The following is a 22,569-nucleotide window of genomic DNA, read 5'->3' on the forward strand; positions in this document are numbered from 1 at the left end:
TTGCCCCCAAGCTCTGCTGTCCTGTATCATTAAAGAAATCAAACATCCTTTCCTTCAAGTCCTCCCAAGATTCCACCCTCTTTCTACGATTACTCCATCTAAACCAGTCTACCTCTTCCTGTCCAAAACTCACGACTGCTACTTTGACCTTCTCAGCTTCCGGTAAGTCATTTATATCAAAAAAATGTTCTGCTCGGTACGCCCAGGATTCAGGGTTCACCCCTGTAAACAGTGGCATTTCTAATTTTTTGTACTTACTTCGGTCTGCGCTGCTTCCACCCGACTCGACTGTGGTTCCGGCCTCTTCCAGTTTTCCCTTCAGTTTCAACCTGATGTCGTCCGTAGTCCCTGCTTCTTCTTTTTTCTTAGCACCATGGTTTTCTCTTAGCTCGCCTGTCATTCGATCCATCGATTTCTTCATTTCCAGCATCATCTCCTTCAGACTCATAATTTCCTTTTCAGTACCTTCTACCCGTTCTTCTATCTGTCTTTGAGCCATCAGACGCGTGATCACCCCCAGTGTGGAGGCTCTGATACCAATATATAAGGATTCAACTTGCTTACTTCACTATTTCTCCCTTACAATGGCCAAAAACAGAGGTAGCCCTCTGCTATCTTTATTTATATATAGCCAAAATGAGTACAGAAAAACATAAAGATTCAAGAAAAACAAGGAATAATGAAGACAAACCCAGCTTCCTCTAGGGAAAGACTGGATATTCCTCTAGGCTAAGCAGCCGCCAACTTCAGGATAAAAATAAAACCTACCTCCCCTAGACCTAAAAAACCTATTTATATTCCTTCTCTCATCTTTCTCTTATTTCTGTGCCTGGGCCCCACCTGCACGATCTCCTCCTCTTTTTCCTTCCTCATTATTAATTTGTCCAATTACTTTTCTGCCCCTCCTTTGATATGTATGAATAATTGGAGGTCTTACACTATATCCCACGTTTTTTCCAATGTCTTCAAAGAACATTCAGCTTTCACTAAGGATGGATCTCCTCTTAACACGATTTGCTTGTCTTTTGCCCAAAAGGTCATGGTTAATGATGGCCAATGTACCTTCATTGTGCCGGTGGTATCTAGCCATTGCATCCCTAAAATCACGTCAATATTTCCTAGTTCCACCACTAGAAAATCAGTTATAACTGTCATTTCTTTCAATCTCAGTTCCACCTTTCTGCAAATACCTTTCCCTTTACAGCGGGTCCCGTCTCCAATAGTCACTCCAAATTGTGTACCGGGTTCAATGTTCAACCCTCCTTCCATTGCCACTGCTTCATGGATGAAGTTGTTCGTAGCTCCACTGTCGATGAGAATCACCACCTCCCTTCCTTTTACATGCCCCTTCAGTTTCATTGTCCCTTTGGATGTTAACCCCGTGAGTGTCTTCAATTCAATTTCGGTGGTTTCAGCAACAACTAACTGGTTCAGCTCCATTACTTCTTCGGTCTCTTCCATTTTGACTTCCTCCCCGCCACTCTCTTCTTCGTTAAGTATAAATAACATTAATTCCCTTTTCTCTCTCATCTTGCATCGGTGTCCCGGTGAGTACTTCTCATTGCATCTAAAACACAAACCCTTGTCCAATCTTGCTCTGAATTCCGTGTCCAAGAGTCTTTTAACTGGAGGTTCATTTTTCTGGTAGTTTCCTTTAATGGGAATAGTGACTTGCTTCATGGGGAACTCAGTCTTCTTTGGTGAACTTTTATCTTGACTGCTTTGTCCCTTGCTTGAGCCTCCTCCTTCCCTAGTCACACTGTTTACCCATTCTGCCTTGGCTAATTTCAAGGCTAGGTTTCTGCCACTTACCAGTTGTGCCTCCTTCATACATTCCTCTAAGGTTTGAGGATGTCTACTAATAACTTCTGCTTGAAGAGCCGGTTCTAGACCAGTCACGAATGCATCTAAGAGCACGCTTTCAGCCATGTGCAGTAGTGGTGCAGAATATTGTACGAATTTCTTGACATAATCATTATAGGATCCATCTTGTTCTATTCGAATCAGCCTTGCACCTAAGCTCTTCTGCCCAGAATCTCGAAAAAATTCAAACATCCTTACCTTCAAATCTTCCCATCCTTCCACCTTCTTTCTATGGTTACTCCAACGGTACCAATCGATTTCATCTTGTCCGAAACTAACCACTGCTACTTTCACTTTTTCTGCTTCCGGTAGGCTATTAATTTCGAAAAAATGCTCAGCTCTAAACACCCATGACTCAGGATTTTCCCCGGTGAAAATCGGCATTTCCAGTTTCTTATATTTGCTTCGGTCGACAGTTACTACATTGTTTTCCCCTGGATTGTCGGCTTCTTCCCATTTTCCTTTTAACTTCATGACTGATCCATCAGAAGTTCCGGATTCATCTCGCCTTTTGTAGCTGCTGTTTTCTTTCATTTCATCAGCCAGTCTATCCATGGATTTCTTCATTTCCAGAATCATTTCCTTCAAGCCCAGTATTTCTTTCTCTGTTCCATCTATTCTTTCTTCTATTTGCCTTTGCGCCATCAGTCGCGTCACCACCCCAGCGTTTGGGCTCTGATACCAGTTGTAGAGACTCCACAAATAAAATACTAAATTACCCAAACAGTTGGCAAACAGAGACAGCACTCTGTAGATCTTTATTTATATATAAATGCCAAGAGATACAGTAGAAGGAAATATAAAAGAAAGCAATAAAGATGATAATATCATGTCAAACCTCCCCAGGAAAAGATAGTAGTCCTTCCTAGACCTAGCAGCCTCTACAGACCAAATGAAGACAAAAAGTTAACCTAGCCCCCAATCCCGATAAGGCCTTATTTATAGCTCTTTTCTCATTCTTCCCCGTGGGCCCCACTCTCATGTTCTTTTCCTAATATTCTCCCCTTTTCTGCTGCGTGAGCTTTTACGTTTTTACCCCTCCTTTTGTATGTATGGATAATAGGGGGCCTTACAAATTTCTTCCAACACTATGAAACATTTATGTTATAGTTTTATTATTGTAAACATTTTTGCTAAACATCATTGTAATTTCCAAACACAACTCTGCCAAAGTTCCCAAGATAGTTCTATAGCAATGTTCCACAGGCTATCTTGCAAGTGATGTGGAACTCCTTTGCTTTTTTGAATAGTAAGCTGGCCTTCCTCTTTTGTTATGCTTTGTTTTGTTCTTAATACTTGCTTTTATCTTCGCCTATTTCATTCCTAGTTGATATATTACATAGTCCTCTTAAATCTACATTCTTTTTCTGTTTTATGATTCGCTTGAGTTTAATGACTAACTTTGGCAAAATAATGTTGAACTATATTACATGTTTTGCATCTAAACCTCAATTGAAAAGGTTTGTTACCTGTATCATTATAAGGTTTCCATCCATCTTTCTTAGGCCATCAATGAAGTTTTTGCTTAGATCTATCTTAGTTCGGCCTCTTTAAAATGTTACTCCATACAAGGAAGATCGAAAGTTGTGATTACAAAGTGTAGATTTGTATTGTATAGTTGCCTTAGTTATTTTTTTAATTATTCTTTTTAGACGTTATTTCCTTTTATAATTAGTTCTCTTTAGTTAGAATTTCTATTAAATTATACTTACCTATTATCAAGTCCTTTTTCATTAATAAGAGAAAATGGAGTTTTTCTCAAATAACAAAAAGTGATTATTTAAGATACTATGCTAAAGGGAACACATCCAATTACCATGTTGAGAATATTATCTTTGCCTATTGAAGGTCTTGGATTCTTGGTCAACTTTGAATGCGAATTTTTCTTAGTTGATTATTAAATATCAGGGTAAAAAGATCTTATATTGTAATGTTGTTTTGCTTCACTTGCATCATACACTAAAACACAAGATTAAAAAAAAAGTTATATTTAGACTTTTGTATGGTAGATTAGGTGTTCTCTTTGAATTGGTGTTGGTATTGGCTTTCTAATTATGATATGATTTTGGGAACCTTTGAATTATGTTCTTCAAACCTTCTCTCTTCGATTGAAGCTTATTATATTTTATCGTTGTTAGTATGTTTTTTTTCTTCCATTTTTTCCCTTCTAATATTTTTATTTGATATATAATGTGCATAAAAGAGAAAGTAGTTAATGTGTTTTACATTGTTGTGTTGTGCAAAGTTGGTGCTGTTGGTTCAAATATTTAAGATTTGGTGAAGCACTTGGAATAAGTTCAAACTTTTAATCTGTAGGATAATTTACTTTATAAGAATCACACATTTACCTTTTTTTTCTTTTTTGAAGTAGGAAAGGAGCCTCTTCATTAAGCTGAAAATGAATAGACAAGACAAAAGGTAATACAAAGAAGCCCTAGGATCAGTGAGTGCACTAGGACATCTCATCTATGTTGACACCTACTTAGCATTCTCACCATATCGAGACTTAAACCAAAAGACTAAACCAACGACAAGGTTTAGAATAGATCATACAAACTGCCCAATAACTATACAACATAGATTTAAGACCACTAGAAATCCAAAAGAAATAAAATAAGAGTACAGTAGTGGACTAAGAATTAAAAATGAAAGTCGGCCAATTATGACTTATATCTTGTATGGAGAAATCTTTGAAGTCTTTTGAAAGAGAGCATCAAGAAGAAGCATTGATTCTAGCCATTTCGACTCGAGTTGTCCAAGAGGAAGCTTTATTTTGAAATGTTAGTTGATTATGTTCAAACCAAATTTCTGGTAAAATGGCCTTTACTGCATCTAACCAAATCAATCTTGGTTTCTTCTTGAGAATGGGACATGAAATAAGCTGGACCGTGTTCTCCTAAATCTATAGTCGAAAACCCAATTCAAATGAAGATAGCCAAGTAAGTCAAACCAACACTTCTTTTCATGTAAGCAGGAGAAGAAAATATGATGTAAATCTTCTAAAGCATGCAAACACAAGGGACAAATATGAGGAGATAAACTGTGAGAGGAAAGTTTCATTTGCAAAACTTCTGCACAGTTCATAGTCCATTTCGCTTTCTCCAAAGCGTGATATTCACTCTTCTAGGGCTTTTTGTCTTCCAAATTGTCGAGTATAAATGTTTTTCAATTGGGGAGGCAATGGAGAGATGGTTGACTAATGAATGAACCAAAAACATCCCATTTGATTCTGATTTCTAGGTTCTTTTATTTTGGGAGACTTGAAATTCATCTATTTCTTCAACTTTTAGAAGTCTCCTGAAATTTAGAGCCCATGAAGTAGTGGAAGAGTCCCAAAACTCCTTTACATCTCCATTATTAGAGTTCAAAGACAATCTAAACGATCTTGAAAAGAAACAACATCTGCCCAAAAATCATTCCAAAATGCTATTCTTCAACCATCACCGAACTTGAACAATGCCTAGGAATCCACTTGAAGCTAGCATCTCGAAATGCTAATCCAGGGACTATGGAAACTGCAAGTGACAATTCCTTTAGTATGCCATCCAAATTAACTTTCTCCATGGATACTCTTCACCACTTTAGCCCAAAGGGAATTCTTTTCATTTATAAATCTCCATCCCCATTTGAACTTTTTTCGTAGGTTATGAGTTACGATCCTACACGTAAGCTATTTTAGGACATTTTGAAAGTTCAAGTGATACTTAGACAGGTTTTTAACTCGGTTTAGGTTAGTTTGAAACTAAGTTTGTTGACCTTATCCAATTGGTTGCCATTTTCGGTCTTGAAGTGCCCTTTTCACACTTTTTGAACTTTTTGGTAGGCTATGGGTTACCAACTTACACTTAAACTTTGTTAGGTTGTTTTGAAAGTCCAAGTGATACTTGGACACGCCTTGACCACTTTTTAGGTTGGTTTGGAACTAAGTTTGTTGCACTTGCGCACTTGGTTGCCATTTTGGGTCGTGTAGTGTTTCCTTTTTTTCCATACTTCTTGAACTTTTTGGTAGGTTATGAGTGATGAATTTACAAATAAACATTCTTAGGTCGTTCTGAAAGTTCAAGTGATACTTAAACACGGTTTTGAAATTTTTTTAGATTTGTTTAAGACTAAGTTTGTTTCACTTGCATACTTGGTTGCCATTTTAGGTCTCAAAGTGCATTTTTCACGCATTTTGATTTTTTTGTTAGTTTGTGAGTTACGAACTTACACTTAACGATTGTTAGGTCGTTTTAAACACATTTTGCGTTGGTTTGAAACTAAGTTTGTTGCACTTACACATTGGATTGAAATGTTGGGTCTTGAAGTACTTTTTTTTCACACTTTTTTGAAATTTTTTTAGGTTGTGAGTTACGAACTTACGCTTGAGTATTGTTTGGTCGGTTTGAAATCTTAGACACGTTTTGCACTCTTTTTAGGATGGCTTGAAACTAAGTCCGTTGCACTTACATACTTCGTTGCCATTTTGGGTCTTCAAGTGCTTTTTTTACACTTTTTGAAATTTTGGTAGGTTGTGAGTTACAAACTTACACTTAAGCATTGTTTGGTGGTTTTGAAAGTTTAAGTGATACGTACACATGTTTTGAATACATTTTAGGTTAGATTGATTTTGTTGCACTTGGTTGTCATTTTTGGTCTTGAAATGCTTTTTTCAACCTTTTTGGTAGATCATTACGAACCTACATTTAGGATTTGCTAGGTCGTTTTGAAAACTCAAGTAATACCTAGACACGTTTTGAGCACGTTCTAGGTTGATTTGAACTAAGTTTGTTACAATTACACACTTGGTAGCCATTTTGGGTCTTGTAGTGCTTTTTTCATACTATTTGAACTTTTTTCGTAGGTTATGAGTTACGAATCTACACGTAAGCTGTTTTAGGTCGTTTTGAAAGTTCAAGTGATACTTAGACACATTTTGTTCAAGTGATACTGTATTAGGTCGTTTTGAAGTGAACTTTTTTCTTCTTGTATTGACTGTTTTCATATTTCTTCATGGTTTGTATTCATGGTATTTATTTTCGTAATGAATCTTTCATGTTCTGGTAAACATTGCAGAAACACATAATTTCAGCAATCTGTCAAAGAGTTGAAGGAGAAGACAGAAGAACTTAAAGGTCACATGAAGACCTAAAAGTTAGGTAATTTTTTGAAAACTTTTTTCTTTGTCTTGCTTAGTTTTAGTGGTATTTGTTAACAGGCTGAGACATACTCTTGTATGCCAAGGCTGGGTGGCCAATTCAATGGATGGCCTGAGACGGTGAAATGACGAGTGTAGAACAAAGTAGACAATCGAGCAGATTTACAAGTAGGAGGATGGTGTTTGGTCTTACTCAAAAGCTACTGCTAGAAAGGTGATTCTCCCTTTATTTACACATGTTATCTATATTTAATTACTGTTTTTATGTGATGGTGAATAAATATTTAAGTTGTTTCAAGTTTGTACATCATGCTTGAGTTAATACATTTCCCAACTCGCACTAATTTTAAAGTTGAGACTAAGTTTGTTGCACTTACACACTTGGTTGCCATTTTGGATTTTGGAGTGCTTTTTCTACATTTTTTGAACATTTTGGTAGGTTATGATTTATGAAGTAAGACTAAAGCATTATTAGGTCGTTTTTAAAGTTCGAGTGATACTTAAACATTTTTTGAACACCTGTTAGGTTGTTACAAACTAAGTTAGTTTTTACATACAGCCATGGTTGCCATTTTGAGTCTTGAAAGATTTTTTTTCACACTTTTTGAAATTTTTGGTAAGTCATGAGTTATAAACTTACACTTAAGCGTTGTTAGGTTGTTTGAAAACTTATACGTGTTTTGAATACTTGTTAGGTTTGTATAGAACTAAGTTCGTTGCACTTACACACTTGACATTTTGGGTTTTGGAGTGTCTTTTTAAAAAATTTTGAACTTTTTGCTAGTTTATGACTTATGAACTTGTATTGAATATTTGTTAGGTCGTTTTGATAATTCAAGTGATACTTAGAAAATGCAACCGAGCTTAAACAATTCCGCTCATTTTTCTAAAATTTTTTAGTTTAACCTATTGAATAAAATTCGATGGAAATTCTTGTTTTCTTTTTGTAGGAATAAAAGGAAATGAAATATAACCAAACTTGGGATCTTTGCAAACAATCTTCCATGAAGAAACTAGGCTACAAGTGGTTTGGGGTTTGGGTTTTTAGGGCTTAGGGCTTTTTGGGCTTATGGCTTAGGGCTTTTAGCGCTTTTAGGGCTTTTAGGACGCTTAGGGCTTTTAGGTTTTAGGGCTTAGGGCTTTTAGGGCTTAGGGCTTTTAGGGCTTATGGCTTTAGGGTTTAGGGTTTAGGGGTTTAGGGTTTAGGGCGCTTAGGGCTTTTAGGGATTTTAGGGCGCTTAGGGATTTTAGGTTTTAGGGCTTAGGGCTTTTAGGGATTATGGCTTAAAGCTTAGCGCTTTTAGGGCTTAGGGCTTAGGGCTTAGGGCTTTAAGGGCTTTAAGGGTATTTAGGGATAAGGGATTTTAGGGCTTTTAGGGCTTTTAGGGCTTTTGGGGCTTTAAGGGCTTTTAGGGCTTAGGGCGTTTGGCTTAGGGCTTAGGGATTAGGGCTTGGGCTTTTAGGGCTCGGGCTTTGGGCTTTTAGGACTTTTAGTGCTCTTAGGGCTTTTTGGGCGCTTAGGGCTTATGACTTTTAAGACTTAGGGCTTTGGGCTTTTAGGGCTTTTAGGACTTTTAGGGCTTTTAGGGCGCTTATGGCTTTTAGCTTTTAGGGCTTAGGGCTTTTTGGGCTTTTAGGGCTTAGGGCTTAGGGCTTAGGCTTTTAGGGCTTTTAGGGCTTGGGCTTTGGGCGTTTAGGGCTTTTAGGGCTTTTAGGACGCTTAGGGCTTTTAGGTTGTAGGGCTTAGGGCTTTTAGCGCTTATGGCTTTTAGGGCTTAGCGCTTAGGGCTTAGGGCTTTTACGGCTTTTAGGGCTTTTACGACTTTTAGAGCTTTTAGGGCTGAGGTATTAGGGCTTAGGCCTTAGGGCTGAGGGCTCAGGGCTTAGGGCTTAGGGTTTAGGGTTTAGGGTTTAGGGTTTAGGGTTTAGGGCTTAGTTCTTGTGCTTTTATTGCTTAGGGCTTAGGGCTTGTAGGGCTTAGGGCTTATGGCTTAGGGCTTGGGCTTTTAGGGCTTGGGCTTTGGGCTTTTAGGGTGTTTAGGGCTTTTAGGTCGCTTAAGTCGTTTATGGCTTTTAAGGCGTTTAGGGCTTAGGGCTTTTAGGGCTTAGGGGTTTTGACTTACAACTTAGGGCTTGGGATTTTAGGGCTTAGGGCTTGGGCTTTGGCCTTTTAGGGCTTTTAGGACTCTTAGGGCTTTTACGGCGCTTAGGGCTTTTAGGTTTTAGGGCTTAGGGCTTAGGGCTTTTAGGGCTTATAGCTTTTTAGGGTTTAGGGTTTTTAGGGTTTTTTAGGGCTTTTAGGGCGCTTAGGGCTTAAGGCTTATGGCTTGGGCTTTTATGGCTTGGGCTTTGGGTTATAGGGCTTAGGGATTTTAGGGCTTATGGTTTTTAGGGCTTAGGGCTTAGGGCTTAGGGCTTTTAGGGCTTAGGGGTTTTGGCTTACGGCTTAGGGCTTGGGATTTTAGGGTTTAGGGCTTTTAGGGCTTACCGCTTAGGGCTTAGGGCTTTAGGCTTTTAGGGCGCTTGAGGATTTTAGGGCGCTTAGGGCTTTTAGGGCTTATAGCTTTTAGGGTTTAGGGTTTTTAGGGCTTTTAGGGTGCTTAGGGCTTGGGCTTTTAGGGCTTGGGCTTAGGGTTTTAGGGCTTGGGGATTTTAGGGCTTATGGCTTTAGTGTTTAGGGTTTAGGGTTTAGGGTTTAGGGCGCTTAGGACTTTTAGGGATTTTAGGGCTCTTAGGGCTTTTAGGTTTTAAGGCTTAGGGCTTTTAGGGATTATGGCTTAGTGCTTTTAGGGCTTAGGGCTTTTAGGGCTTTTTGGGCTTATGGCTTAGGGCTTTTAGCGCTTTTAGGGCTTTTAGCGTTTTTAGGGTTTTTAGGGCTCTTAGGGCTTTTAGGTTTTAGGGCTTAGGGCTTTTAGGGCTTTAGGGTTTAGGGTTTAGGGGTATAGGGTTTAGGGCGCTTAGGGCTTTTAGGGATTTTAGGGCGTTTAGGGATTTTAGGTTTTAGGGCTTAGGGCTTTTAGGGATTATGGCTTAAAGCTTAGCGCTTTTAGGGCTTAGGGCTTAGGGCTTAGGGCTTTAAGGGCTTTAAGGGTATTTAGGGATAAGGGATTTTAAGGCTTTTAGGGCATTTAGGGCTTTTGGGGCTTTTAGGGCTTTTAGGGCTTAGGGCGTTTGGCTTAGGGCTTAGGGATTAGGGCTTGGGCTTTTAGGGCTCGGGCTTTGGGCTTTTAGGACTTTTAGTGCTCTTAGGGCTTTTTGGGCGCTTAGGGCTTATGACTTTTAAGACTTAGGGCTTTGGGCTTTTAGGGCTTTTAGGACTTTTAGAGCTTTTTAGGGCGCTTATGGCTTTTAGCTTTTAGGGCTTAGGGCTTTTTTGGGCTTTTAGGGCTTAGGGCTTAGGGCTTAGGCTTTTTAGGGCTTTTAGGGGCTTGGGCTTTGGGCGTTTAGGGCTTTTAGGGCTTTTAGGACGCTTAGGGCTTTTTAGGTTGTAGGGCTTAGGGCTTTTAGCGCTTTATGGCTTTTAGGGCTTAGCGCTTAGGTCTTAGGGCTTTTACGGCTTTTAGGGCTTTTACGACTTTTAGAGCTTTTAGGGCTGAGGTATTAGGGCTTAGGCCTTAGGGCTTAGGCCTTAGGGCTGAGGGGTCAGGGCTTAGGGCTTAGGGTTTAGGGTTTAGGGTTTAGGGTTTAGGGTTTAGGGCTTAGTTCTTGTGCTTTTATTGCTTAGGGCTTAGGGCTTGTAGGGCTTAGGGCTTATGGCTTAGGGCTTGGGCTTTTAGGGCTTGGGCTTTTAGGGCTTGGGCTTTTAGGGCTTTGGGCTTTGGGCTTTTAGGGTGTTTAGGGCTTTTTAGGTCGCTTAAGTCGTTTATGGCTTTTAAGGCGTTTAGGGCTTAGGGCTTTTAGGGCTTAGGGGTTTTGGCTTACAACTTAGGGCTTGGGATTTTAGGGCTTAGGGCTTGGGCTTTGGCCTTTTAGGGCTTTTAGGACTCTTAGGGCTTTTACGGCGCTTAGGGCTTTTAGGTTTTAGGGCTTAGGGCTTAGGGCTTTTAGGGCTTATAGCTTTTAGGGTTTAGGGTTTTTAGGGTTTTTAGGGCTTTTAGGGCGCTTAGGGCTTAAGGCTTATGGCTTGGGCTTTTATGGCTTGGGCTTTGGGTTTTAGGGCTTAGGGATTTTAGGGCTTATGGTTTTTAGGGCTTAGGGCTTAGGGCTTAGGGCTTTTAGGGCTTAGGGGTTTTGGCTTACGACTTAGGGCTTGGGATTTTAGGGCTTAGGGCTTTTAGGGCTTACCGCTTAGGGCTTAGGGCTTTAGGCTTTTAGGGCGCTTGAGGGTTTTAGGGCGCTTAGGGCTTTTAGGGCTTATAGCTTTTAGGGTTTAGGGTTTTTAGGGCTTTTAGGGTGTTTAGGGCTTGGGCTTTTATGGCTTGGGCTTTTAGGGCTTGGGCTTAGGGTTTTAGGGCTTGGGGATTTTAGGGCTTATGGCTTTAGTGTTTAGGGTTTAAGGTTTAGGGTTTAGGGCGCTTAGGACTTTTAGGGATTTTAGGGCTCTTAGGGCTTTTAGGTTTTAAGGCTTAGGGCTTTTAGGGATTATGGCTTACTGCTTTTAGGGCTTAGGGCTTTTAGGGCTTTTTGGGCTTATGGCTTAGGGCTTTTAGCGCTTTTAGGGCTTTTAGGGCTCTTAGGGCTTTTAGGTTTTAGGGCTTAGGGCTTTTAGGGCTTTAGGGTTTAGGGTTTAGGGGTTTAGGGTTTAGGGTTTAGGGCGCTTAGGGCTTTTAGGGATTTTAGGGCGCTTAGGGATTTTAGGTTTTAGGGCTTAGGGCTTTTAGGGATTATGGCTTAAAGCTTAGCGCTTTTAGGGCTTAGAGCTTAGGGCTTAGGGCTTTAAGGGCTCTAAGGGTATTTAGGGATAAGGGATTTTAGGGCTTTTAGGGCATTTAGGGCTTTGGGCGTTTAGGGCTTTTAGGGCTTTTAGGACGCTTAGGGCTTTTAGGTTGTAGGGCTTAGGGCTTTTAGCGCTTATGGCTTTTAGGGCTTAGCGCTTAGGGCTTAGGGCTTTTACGGCTTTTAGGGCTTTTAAGAATTTTAGAGCTTTTAGGGCTGAGGTATTAGGGCTTAGGCCTTAGGGCTTAAGCCTTAGGGCTGAGGGGTCAGGGCTTAGGGCTTAGGGTTTAGGGTTTAGGGTTTAGGGTTTAGGGTTTAGGGTTTAGGGCTTAGTTCTTGTGCTTTTATTGCTTAGGGCTTAGGGCTTGTAGGGCTTAGGGCTTATGGCTTAGGGCTTGGGCTTTTAGGGCTTGGGCTTTGGGCTTTTAGGGTGTTTAGGGCTTTTAGGTCGCTTAAGTCGTTTATGGCTTTTAAGGCGTTTAGGGCTTAAGGCTTTTAGGGCTTAGGGGTTTTGGCTTACGACTTAGGGCTTGGGATTTTAGGGCTTAGGGCTTGGGCTTTGGCCTTTTAGGGCTTTTAGGACTGTTAGGGCTTTTACGGCGCTTAGGGCTTTTAGGTTTTAGGGCTTAGACTTAGGGCTTTTAGGGCTTATAGCTTTTAGGGTTTAGGGTTTTTAGGGTTTTTAGGGCTTTTAGGGCGCTTAGGGCTTAAGGCTTATGGCTTGGGCTTTTATGGCTTGGGCTTTGGGTTTTAGGGCTTAGGGATTTTAGGGCTTATGGTTTTTAGGGCTTAGGGCTTAGGGCTTAGGGCTTTTAGGGCTTAGGGGTTTTGGCTTACGGCTTAGGGCTTGGGATTTTAGGGCTTAGGGCTTTTAGGGCTCACCGCATAGGGCTTAGGGCTTTAGGCTTTTAGGGCGCTTGAGGGTTTTAGGGCGCTTAGGGCTTTTAGGGCTTATAGCTTTTAGGGTTTAGGGTTTTTAGGGCTTTTAGGGTGCTTAGGGCTTGGGCTTTTATGGCTTGGGCTTTGGGTTTTAGGGCTTAGGGATTTTAGGGCTTTTAGGGCATTTAGGGCTTTTGGGGCTTTTAGGGCTTAGGGCGTTTGGCTTAGGGCTTAGGGATTAGGGCTTGGGCTTTTAGGGCTCGGGCTTTGGGCTTTTTAGGACTTTTAGTGCTCTTAGGGCTTTTTGGGCGCTTAGGGCTTATGACTTTTAAGACTTAGGGCTTTGGGCTTTTTGGGCTTTTAGGGCTTTTAGGACTTTTAGGGCTTTTAGGGCGCTTATGGCTTTTAGCTTTTAGGGCTTAGGGCTTTTTGGGCTTTTAGGGCTTAGGGCTTAGGGCTTAGGCTTTTAGGGCTTTTAGGGCTTGGGCTTTGGGCGTTTAGGGCTTTTAGGGTTTTTAGAACGCTTAGGGCTTTTAGGTTGTAGGGCTTAGGGCTTTAGCGCTTATGGCTTTTAGGGCTTAGGGCTTAGGGCTTAGGGCTTAGGGTTTAGGGTTTAGGGTTTAGGGTTTAGGGCTTAGTTCTTGTGCTTTTATTGCTTAGGGCTTAGTTCTTGTGCTTTTATTGCTTAGGGCTTAGGGCTTGTAGGGCTTAGGGCTTATGGCTTAGGGCTTGGGCTTTTAGGGCTTGGGTTTTTAGGGCTTGGGCTTTGGGCTTTTAGGGCGTTTAGGGCTTTTAGGTCGCTTAAGTCGTTTATGGCTTTTAAGGCGTTTAGGGCTTAGGGCTTTTAGGGCTTAGGGGTTTTGGCTTACGACTTAGGGCTTGGGATTTTAGGGCTTAGGGCTTGGGCTTTGGCCTTTTAGGGCTTTTAGGAATTTTAGGGCTTTTACGGCGCTTAGGGCTTTTAGGTTTTAGGGCTTAGGGCTTAGGGCTTTTAGGGCTTATAGCTTTTAGGGTTTAGGGTTTTTAGGGTTTTTAGGGTTTTTAGGGCGCTTAGGGCTTAGGGCTTATGGCTTGGGCTTTTATGGCTTGGGCTTTGGGTTTTAGGGCTTAGGGATTTTAGGGCTTTTAGGGCATTTAGGGCTTTTGGGGCTTTTAGGGCTTAGGGGCGTTTGGCTTAGGGCTTAGGGATTAGGGCTTGGGCTTTTAGGGCTCGGGCTTTGGGCTTTTAGGACTTTTAGTGCTCTTAGGGCTTTTTGGGCGCTTAGGGCTTATGACTTTTAAGACTTAGGGCTTTAGGCTTTTTGGGCTTTTAGGGCTTTTAGGACTTTTAGGGCTTTTAGGGCGCTTATGGCTTTTAGCTTTTAGGGCTTAGGGCTTTTTGGGCTTTTAGGGCTTAGGGCTTAGGGCTTAGGCTTTTAGGGCTTTTAGGGCTTGGGCTTTGGGCGTTTAGGGCTTTTAGGGCTTTTAGGACGCTTAGGGCTTTTAGGTTGTAGGGCTTAGGGCTTTTAGCGCTTATGGCTTTTAGGGCTTAGCGCTTAGGGCTTAGGGCTTTTACGGCTTTTTAGGGCTTTTACGACTTTTAGAGCTTTTAGGGCTGAGGTATTAGGGCTTAGGCCTTAGGGCTTAGGCCTTAGGGCTGAGGGTGTCAGGGCTTAGGGCTTAGGGTTTAGGGTTTAGGGTTTAGGGTTTAGGGTTTAGGGCTTAGTTCTTGTGCTTTTATTGCTTAGGGCTTAGGGCTTGTAGGGCTTAGGGCTTATGGCTTAGGGCTTGGGCTTTTAGGGCTTGGGCTTTTAGGGCTTGGGCTTTGGGCTTTTAGGGTGTTTAGGGCTTTTAGGTCGCTTAAGTCGTTTATGGCTTTTAAGGCGTTTAGGGCTTAGGGCTTTTAGGGCTTAGGGGGTTTTGGCTTACGACTTAGGGCTTGGGATTTTAGGGCTTAGGGCTTGGGCTTTGGCCTTTTAGGGCTTTTAGGACTGTTAGGGCTTTTACGGCGCTTAGGGCTTTTAGGTTTTAGGGCTTAGACTTAGGGCTTTTAGGGCTTATAGCTTTTAGGGTTTAGGGTTTTTAGGGTTTTTAGGGCTTTTAGGGCGCTTAGGGCTTAAGGCTTATGGCTTGGGCTTTTATGGCTTGGGCTTTGGGTTTTAAGGCTTAGGGATTTTAGGGCTTATGGTTTTTAGGGCTTAGGGCTTAGGGCTTAGGGCTTTTAGGGCTTAGGGGTTTTGGCTTACGGCTTAGGGCTTGGGATTTTAGGGCTTAGGGCTTTTAGGGCTCACCGCTTGGCGCTTAGGGCTTTAGGCTTTTAGGGCGCTTGAGGGTTTTAGGGCGCTTAGGGCGCTTAGGGCTTTTAGGGCTTATAGCTTTTAGGGTTTAGGGTTTTTTAGGGCTTTTAGGGTGCTTAGGGCTTGGGCTTTTATGGCTTGGGCTTTGGGTTTTAGGGCTTAGGGATTTTAGGGCTTTTAGGGCATTTAGGGCTTTTGGGGCTTTTAGGGCTTAGGGCGTTTGGCTTAGGGCTTAGGGATTAGGGCTTGGGCTTTTAGGGCTCGGGCTTTGGGCTTTTAGGACTTTTAGTGCTCTTAGGGCTTTTTGGGCGCTTAGGGCTTATGACTTTTAAGACTTAGGGCTTTGGGCTTTTTTGGCTTTTAGGACTTTTAGGGCTTTTAGGGCGCTTATGGCTTTTAGCTTTTAGGGCTTAGGGCTTTTTGGGCTTTTAGGGCTTAGGGCTTAGGGCTTAGGCTTTTTAGGGCTTTTAGGGCTTGGGCTTTGGGCGTTTTAGGGCTTTTAGGGCTTTTAGAACGCTTAGGGCTTTTAGGTTGTAGGGCTTAGGGCTTTTAGCGCTTATGGCTTTTAGGGCTTAGGGCTTAGGGCTTAGGGCTTAGGGTTTAGGGTTTAGGGTTTAGGGTTTAGGGCTTAGTTTCTTGTGCTTTTATTGCTTAGGGCTTAGTTCTTGTGCTTTTATTGCTTAGGGCTTAGGGCTTGTAGGGCTTAGGGCTTATGGCTTAGGGCTTGGGCTTTTAGGGCTTGGGTTTTTAGGGCTTGGGCTTTGGGCTTTTAGGGCGTTTAGGGCTTTTAGGTCGCTTAAGTCGTTTATGGCTTTTAAGGCGTTTAGGGCTTAGGGCTTTTAGGGCTTAGGGGTTTTGGCTTACGACTTAGGGCTTGGGATTTTAGGGCTTAGGGCTTGGGCTTTGGTCTTTTAGGGCTTTTAGGATTTTTAGGGCTTTTACGACGCTTAGGGCTTTTAGGTTTTAGGGCTTAGGGCTTAGGGCTTTTAGGGCTTATAGCTTTTAGGGTTTAGGGTTTTTAGGGTTTTTAGGGCTTTTAGGGCGCTTAGGGCTTAGGACTTATGGCTTGGGCTTTTATGGCTTGGGCTTTGGGTTTTAGGGCTTAGGGATTTTAGGGCTTTTAGGGCATTTAGGGCTTTTGGGGCTTTTAGGGCTTAGGGCGTTTGGCTTAGGGCTTAGGGATTAGGGCTTGGGCTTTTAGGGCTCGGGCTTTGGGCTTTTAGGACTTTTAGTGCTCTTAGGGCTTTTTGGGCGCTTAGGGCTTATGACTTTTAAGACTTAGGGCTTTAGGCTTTTAGGGCTTTTAGGACTTTTAGGGCTTTTAGGGCGCTTATGGCTTTTAGCTTTTAGGGCTTAGGGCTTTTTGGGCTTTTAGGGCTTAGGGCTTAGGGCTTAGGCTTTTAGGGCTTTTAGGGCTTGGGCTTTGGGCGTTTAGGGCTTTTAGGGCTTTTAGGACGCTTAGGGCTTTTAGGTTCGTAGGGCTTAGGGCTTTTAGCGCTTATGGCTTTTAGGGCTTAGCGCTTAGGGCTTAGGGCTTTTACGGCTTTTAGGGCTTTTACGACTTTTAGGGCTTTTAGGGCTGAGGTCTTAGGGCTTAGGCCTTAGGGCTTAGGCCTTAGGGCTGAGGGCTCAGGGCTTAGGGCTTAGGGCTTAGGGTTTAGGGCTTAGGGCTTAGTTCTTGTGCTTTTATTGCTTAGGGCTTAGGGCTTGTAGGGCTTAGGGCTTATGGCTTAGGGCTTGGGCTTTTAGGGCTTGGGTTTTTAGGGCTTGGGCTTTGGGCTTTTAGGGCGTTTAGGGCTTTTAGGTCGCTTAAGTCGTTGATTGCTTTTAAGGCGTTTAGGGCTTAGGGCTTTTAGGGCTTAGAGGTTTTGGCTTACGACTTAGGGCTTGGGATTTTAGGGCTTAGGGCTTGGGTTTTGGCCTTTTAGGGCTTTTAGGATTTTTAGGGCTTTTACCGGCGCTTAGGGCTTTTAGGTTTTAGGGCTTAGGGCTTAGGCGCTTTTAGGGCTTATAGCTTTTAGAGGGTTTAGGGTTTTTAGGGTTTTTAGGGCTTTTAGGGCGCTTAGGGCTTAGGACTTATGGCTTGGGCTTTGGGTTTTAGGGCTTAGGGATTTTAGGGCTTATGGTTTTTAGGGCTTAGGGCTTAGGGCTTAGGGGTTTTGGCTTACGGCTTAGGGCTTAGGGCTTGGGCTTTGGCCTTTTAAGGCTTTTAGGACTTTTAGGGCTTTTACGGCGCTTAGGGCGCTTAGGGCTTTCAGGTTTTAGGGCTTAGGGCTTTAGGCTTTTAGGGCGCTTGAGGGTTTTAGGGCGCTTAGGGCTTTTAGGGCTTATAGCTTTTAGGGTTTAGGGTTTTTAGGGCTTTTAGGGCGCTTAGGGCTTAGGGCTTAGGGCTTGGGCTTTTATGGCTTGGGCTTTTAGGGCTTGGGCTTAGGGTTTTAGGGCTTGGGGATTTTAGGGCTTATGGCTTTAGAGTTTAGGGGTTTTGGGTTTAGGGCGCTTAGGACTTTTAGGGACTTTAGGGCTCTTAGGGCTTTTAGGTTTTAAGGCTTATGGCTTTTAGGGATTATGGCTAAGTGCTTTTAGGGCTTAACGCTTTTAGGAGGACTTAGGGCTTTTAGGGCTTTTAGGGCTTAGGGCTTTTGGTGCTTTTGGGGCTTTTAGGGCTTAGGGCCTTTGGCTTAGTGCTTGGGGATTATAGCTTGGGCTTTTAGGGCTCGGGCTTTGGGCTCTTAGGGCTTTTAGGGCGCTTAGGGCTTTTAGGTCTTTTAGGGATTAGGGTTTGGGCTTTTAGGGCTTGTGCTTTGGGCTTTTGGGATTTTAGGGTTTAGGGCTTGTGCTTTTAGGGCTTGGGCTTTGCGCTTTTAGGACTTTTAGGGCTTTTACAGCGCTTAGGGCGCTTAGGACTTAGGGCTTAGGGCTTTTAGGGCTTAGGGCTCATTGAGGAACTGGATTTATCTAATGAGTATAGGTAAAATGGTTTTTTATATTGGATTTGATCAATGCAATGAATTGTTTTATCATAAGACCGATCCCTAATTAAATTGATGATCCCCATCCTAACGAAATGAATTTGATTCATACATGTACACACACGAACTGAACATAGATACATTCACCGAATCATTGATAAAGCAATTCTACTTGGCGAGGAAAAAATTTTCAATAACTTGTTGATCCCTATCTCCAAATTTTAAAATTTATCGTTCTTGAATTTCTTGGCTTAGTGTGAAATCGAAATATACCTAACCTAATCTTAACAATGAGTTAATCAATGAGTGAAAGTATGAGAAATGGAGTTTAATCCCGTTTATAGCATATTACAGACCAATCACTTCCCGAAGGGTACTAGCCTTCGCATTATTTAAATAAAAAAAGAATATTTTTTTTTGAATATTTATTATTTTTGTTTATTTTAGACGTTTCTTCTAATCACTACTAATCACTATTTTCATTTTATATTCTATAATAAGTAATATAACTATATATTCCAATTTGCAAATTTATGTATATTATTTAAATTAAATAAATAAATAAAAGAAATTAAATAAATAAATAAATAATGCAATTGAATTTTAAATAAAAGAATTTCTTCCCCTACTTCTTCTCTAACGGCTCTCTCTCTACTTTCTCGTCCTCTCCCCTTCTCTTATCTTCTTCGTCTTCCTCAAAATCGCGATTCACGACCATCTTCTTCTCCTGGCCCTAACAGCGCTGGATTTCTCAACTGTCGATCGAGTGACAATCATGCCTGCCTGCTTGACAAAGCCTTTTCGGTCTACCAATAAAGGAAAAACGATTGCTGGTGACACGAAGGCTGTGCTCGACGCTCTTTTTCTTATTCCACTGCGCGTCGTGGTCTTTCCCTTGCTGGTTGGATGACTACTATGGACGAAGAGCACAATTACTTCCAGTCTCTGGTCGATAAGTACCCAAGGAAGGTAAATTCCAGCGAAGAAAGTCGAGAGCTCCTTAGTTGATCACAAATCCTTCCAAATTCTTTGTTCGTAGACTAATTTGAAATCCTTCCAATATGGATCCATGCTGTCTTTTATATCCATAAGATACCAATTAGATTGTGTTAATTATTGTTTATAAGAAAATATTTGTGTGCAGAGTTGCCGTGGGTAAATCTTAATGGCTGGCAGAAAATTGGTTCGGGATATATTACTCTCAAGACAAAGTATTTTTTATCAGTTTACTTCCCATGGGGTATTTGCTCTTCCTATGCTTTATCCTTATCCCGTCTTTCTCCGCTGTAGTCTTTATAGGATCGATTTCTGTGGTGTAAATTTATTCATCTAGTTTGTTTAATTTATGGTTTCATTTAGGGAGAAGGTAAATTACATAAGCCAACGTAGTTATGGAAAACATCTCCAATTTACAGCAAGTTAAAGAAAAAAAAAAAGAAGAGAAAAACAGCAGTTAAAAAAACTGGGCATCTTGCTTTTTTCTTATTGAAAGTTTGGCCGTTTCTTTCAAGTCAAATTGACCACAAAATGCTCAAATGAGATTCTTCAATAGGAATATGTAAAAAAAATATAATATGTAAAAGAATTTTTGTGAAACGTGGGAGAGAAGCGGTAACATTATCCTTCAAAAAATTCAGGAGTAAATATTTATGTGAAAGGACATATTATTTGGCCATTTGACCTTATTTGTTATTGAATTATTTGGTTGGAAATGATAAACTACACATTATTGTTTGCTTCAGTTGTGATCTTGATTATGGGCTATTTGGTATTTTGCTTACAAACTGTATAGTTAATTATCTGTTAGCTTTTGTTTTCCTGTCACAGCTTTATGTTTATGTGGCTCATTGTAGCCGAAAGTTTTATTTATCAATCTTATTTTTCATAGCATAAATGAAACTGTGTTTGAAGAATCAGGTGCTGCTACATCATTCAAGGAAATTCGTCGTAGAGGTTCGTAAGTTTTTTCCTTTGGAGATGTGATACTAACCTGTTTGAATAAAGGAATCTGACTTGGTCTTTTCCTCTTTAACATTATGGATTAGGTCTTTCTCTTTACCAGATTTCGTAGCTGAACTTTAAGAAGCAATCAAACCGGTGTTAACTTCTTATATAAAGGTTAGTGCTAACTGCTAAGCTTATTTCTAAGATGAAAGATGCTTTTATCCCCTCCCCAAAGAATATCATTACTATTTATGTTGTATTTCTGCTAACTAATTCTTGCATAGCATCTGGTTTGATAAATAAAGTAAAGTTTCTGACATGGAGGTTTTCAAGTTGGAATATATATTTATGTTTTAGGTAGATTCCCAAACTTTGAAGAAACGCTGCAGTACTGAGGTAATTGAACGTTGTAAGGCAGAGCATTGGGCTTACCAGAGCCAAGGTATCTTCTTCGATAACAAGTAAGGATAGTCCTGATACTACCTTTCTTTTGTTATTGAAATTTATTGTTCCTTTTGTTGGGGGCTTGGTGGTTGTGCACCTATATTGATTTGTACTTCTGTTAATTAATTATAGTCATTCTCTCTTGTCTGAGTAATTATTGTCAACCATTTTGTTAGCAAAGGCTTCCCATGGAAATTCAGTTTGTTGTGCTGCATGTCCACGATGATTTTCGTGATTTTAGTTTTAGATACATAAAAAGGGCCTTTGCATCACGACATGAATGACTACTTTTTAATATGAACCTACAATACCCCAAATGAATGCTGAAGTAAGTTTATTGATGTATGTAATTTACAACAATCTTTTTGAACTTTTTGGTAGGTTATGAATTACGAACTTGTATTGAATATTTGTTAGGTCGTTTTAATAATTCAAGTGATGCTTAGAAAATGCAACCGAGCTTAAACAATTCTGCACATTTTTCTAAAATTTTTAGTTTAACCTCTTTAATAAAATTCGATGGAAATTCTTGTTTTCTTTTTGTAGGAATAAAGGAAAATGAAATATAACCAAACTTGGGATCTTTGCAAGCAAGCTTCCATGAAGAAACTAGGTTACAAGGGGAGGTCTTCTGTTCTCCTTTTTTTTCTTTCCATCCGTAGAATCTTGCTTAAAATGCTTTGAGGACAATGCAAATTTTTAAGTGGGGGGTGGGGTTGTAGCCTTGCACATTCCATGTCCTTTGGGAAATTTTCATTTTGCAAATTTTGCTAAAAATGTCAAAATTTAGAAACTTTTGCAATGCTCTATGCTTAGAATAAGTACCATGTCTACTTCGCTTTTTAGCATAAAAAAGCATATATGCCTAACCCATGAGAACGGAGCTCGGATTTGTGATTGTATTTGTTATTTGAATATGTTACATATGTTGAAAATGCATATATTGATAGCTTAGAAATGAGTAGAACACTTGGTTCATTTTCTGAATATTGTGAATTATGTACATAATAATATGTGCGGTTGCCTTTTTTATCTCAATTTTAATCCCCTTTTTTGCCATATTCTACTGCCTTTTTTATATTAATTTTAAATCCCTCTTTTGGCCATACACATTTGTATAAGATTGTTTGAAAGCAAAATATGATTGTTAGGTCAAGTAGAAAGCAAAGTCGGCAAGTTCTTAGAGTTCTTCACCCAACATAACAGCCGATAAAAACAAAACAATACGACCAAGCTGCTTAGAGTTGCAAAACCCGACCCCCGCCTAGTGGGTCACTAGAGTTCTTCACCCAGCATGGCAGCCGGTAGAGAGGGAGAGAGAAAAAAAAGAGGGAGCCAAGCCAGCCGCTTAGGTCAAGTAAAATGCGCGCGAGATCCCCGGTTTCAGAATTTTCGTGGGGATCCTCTCCGCTTTTCTTGCCTAAGCAAAACCGACCCCGCCTAGTAGGTTCTTAGAGTTCTTCACCCATCATGGCAGCCGGTAGAGAGGGAGAGAAAAAAAAAAGGGAGCCAAGCCAGCCGCTTAGGTCAAGTAAAATGCGCGCCGAGATCCCCGGTTTCAGAATTTTCGTGGGGATCCTCTCCGCTTTTCTTGCCTAAGCAAAACCCGACCCGCCTAGTAGGTCTTAGAGTTTTCACCCAGCATGGCAGCCGTAGAGAGGGAGAGAGAAAAAAAGAGGGAGCCAAGCCAGCCGCTTAGGTCAAGTAAAATGCGCGCCGAGATCCCCCGTTTCAGAATTTTCGTGGGGATCCTCTCCGCTTTTCTTGCCTAAGCAAAACCCGACCCGCCTAGTAGGTCCTTAGAGTTTTTCACCCAGCATGGCAGCCGGTAGAGAGGGAGAGAAAAAAAAGAGGGAGCCAAGCCAGCCGCTTAGGTCAAGTAAAATGCGCGCCGAGATCCCCCGGTTTCAGAATTTTCGTGGGATCCTCTCCGCTTTTCTTGCCTAAGCAAAACCCGACCCCCCTAGTAGGTCTTAGAGTTTTTCACCCAGCATGGCAGCCGGTAGAGAGGGAGAGAGAAAAAAAGAGGGAGCCAAGCCAGCCGCTTAGGTCAAGTAAAATGCGCGCCGAGATCCCCCGGTTTCAGAATTTTCGTGGGGATCCTCTCCGCTTTTCTTGCCTAAGCAAAACCCGACCCGCCTAGTAGGTCCTTAGAGTTTTTCACCCAGCATGGCAGCCGGTA

The 22,569-nt window shown here is 41.4% G+C and overlaps 2 long non-coding RNA genes across 2 annotated transcripts; both read left to right on the top strand.

Annotated features, from left to right (window-relative positions):
- Positions 1-18,645: 18,645 nt before the first annotated feature.
- On the top strand, positions 18,646-19,260 carry LOC116402119. Its single transcript, XR_004214553.1, has 2 exons — positions 18,646-18,968; positions 19,144-19,260. It is a non-coding gene; the product is annotated as an uncharacterized LOC116402119 (long non-coding RNA).
- A 451-nt stretch (positions 19,261-19,711) lies between these two features.
- On the top strand, positions 19,712-20,841 carry LOC116402118. Its single transcript, XR_004214552.1, has 3 exons — positions 19,712-19,952; positions 20,045-20,117; positions 20,301-20,841. It is a non-coding gene; the product is annotated as an uncharacterized LOC116402118 (long non-coding RNA).
- Positions 20,842-22,569: the final 1,728 nt, after the last annotated feature.

The sequence above is a fragment of the Cucumis sativus genome, chromosome 2, assembly GCF_000004075.3.
Source record: "Cucumis sativus cultivar 9930 chromosome 2, Cucumber_9930_V3, whole genome shotgun sequence".
NCBI classification, from domain to species: Eukaryota; Viridiplantae; Streptophyta; class Magnoliopsida; order Cucurbitales; family Cucurbitaceae; genus Cucumis; species Cucumis sativus.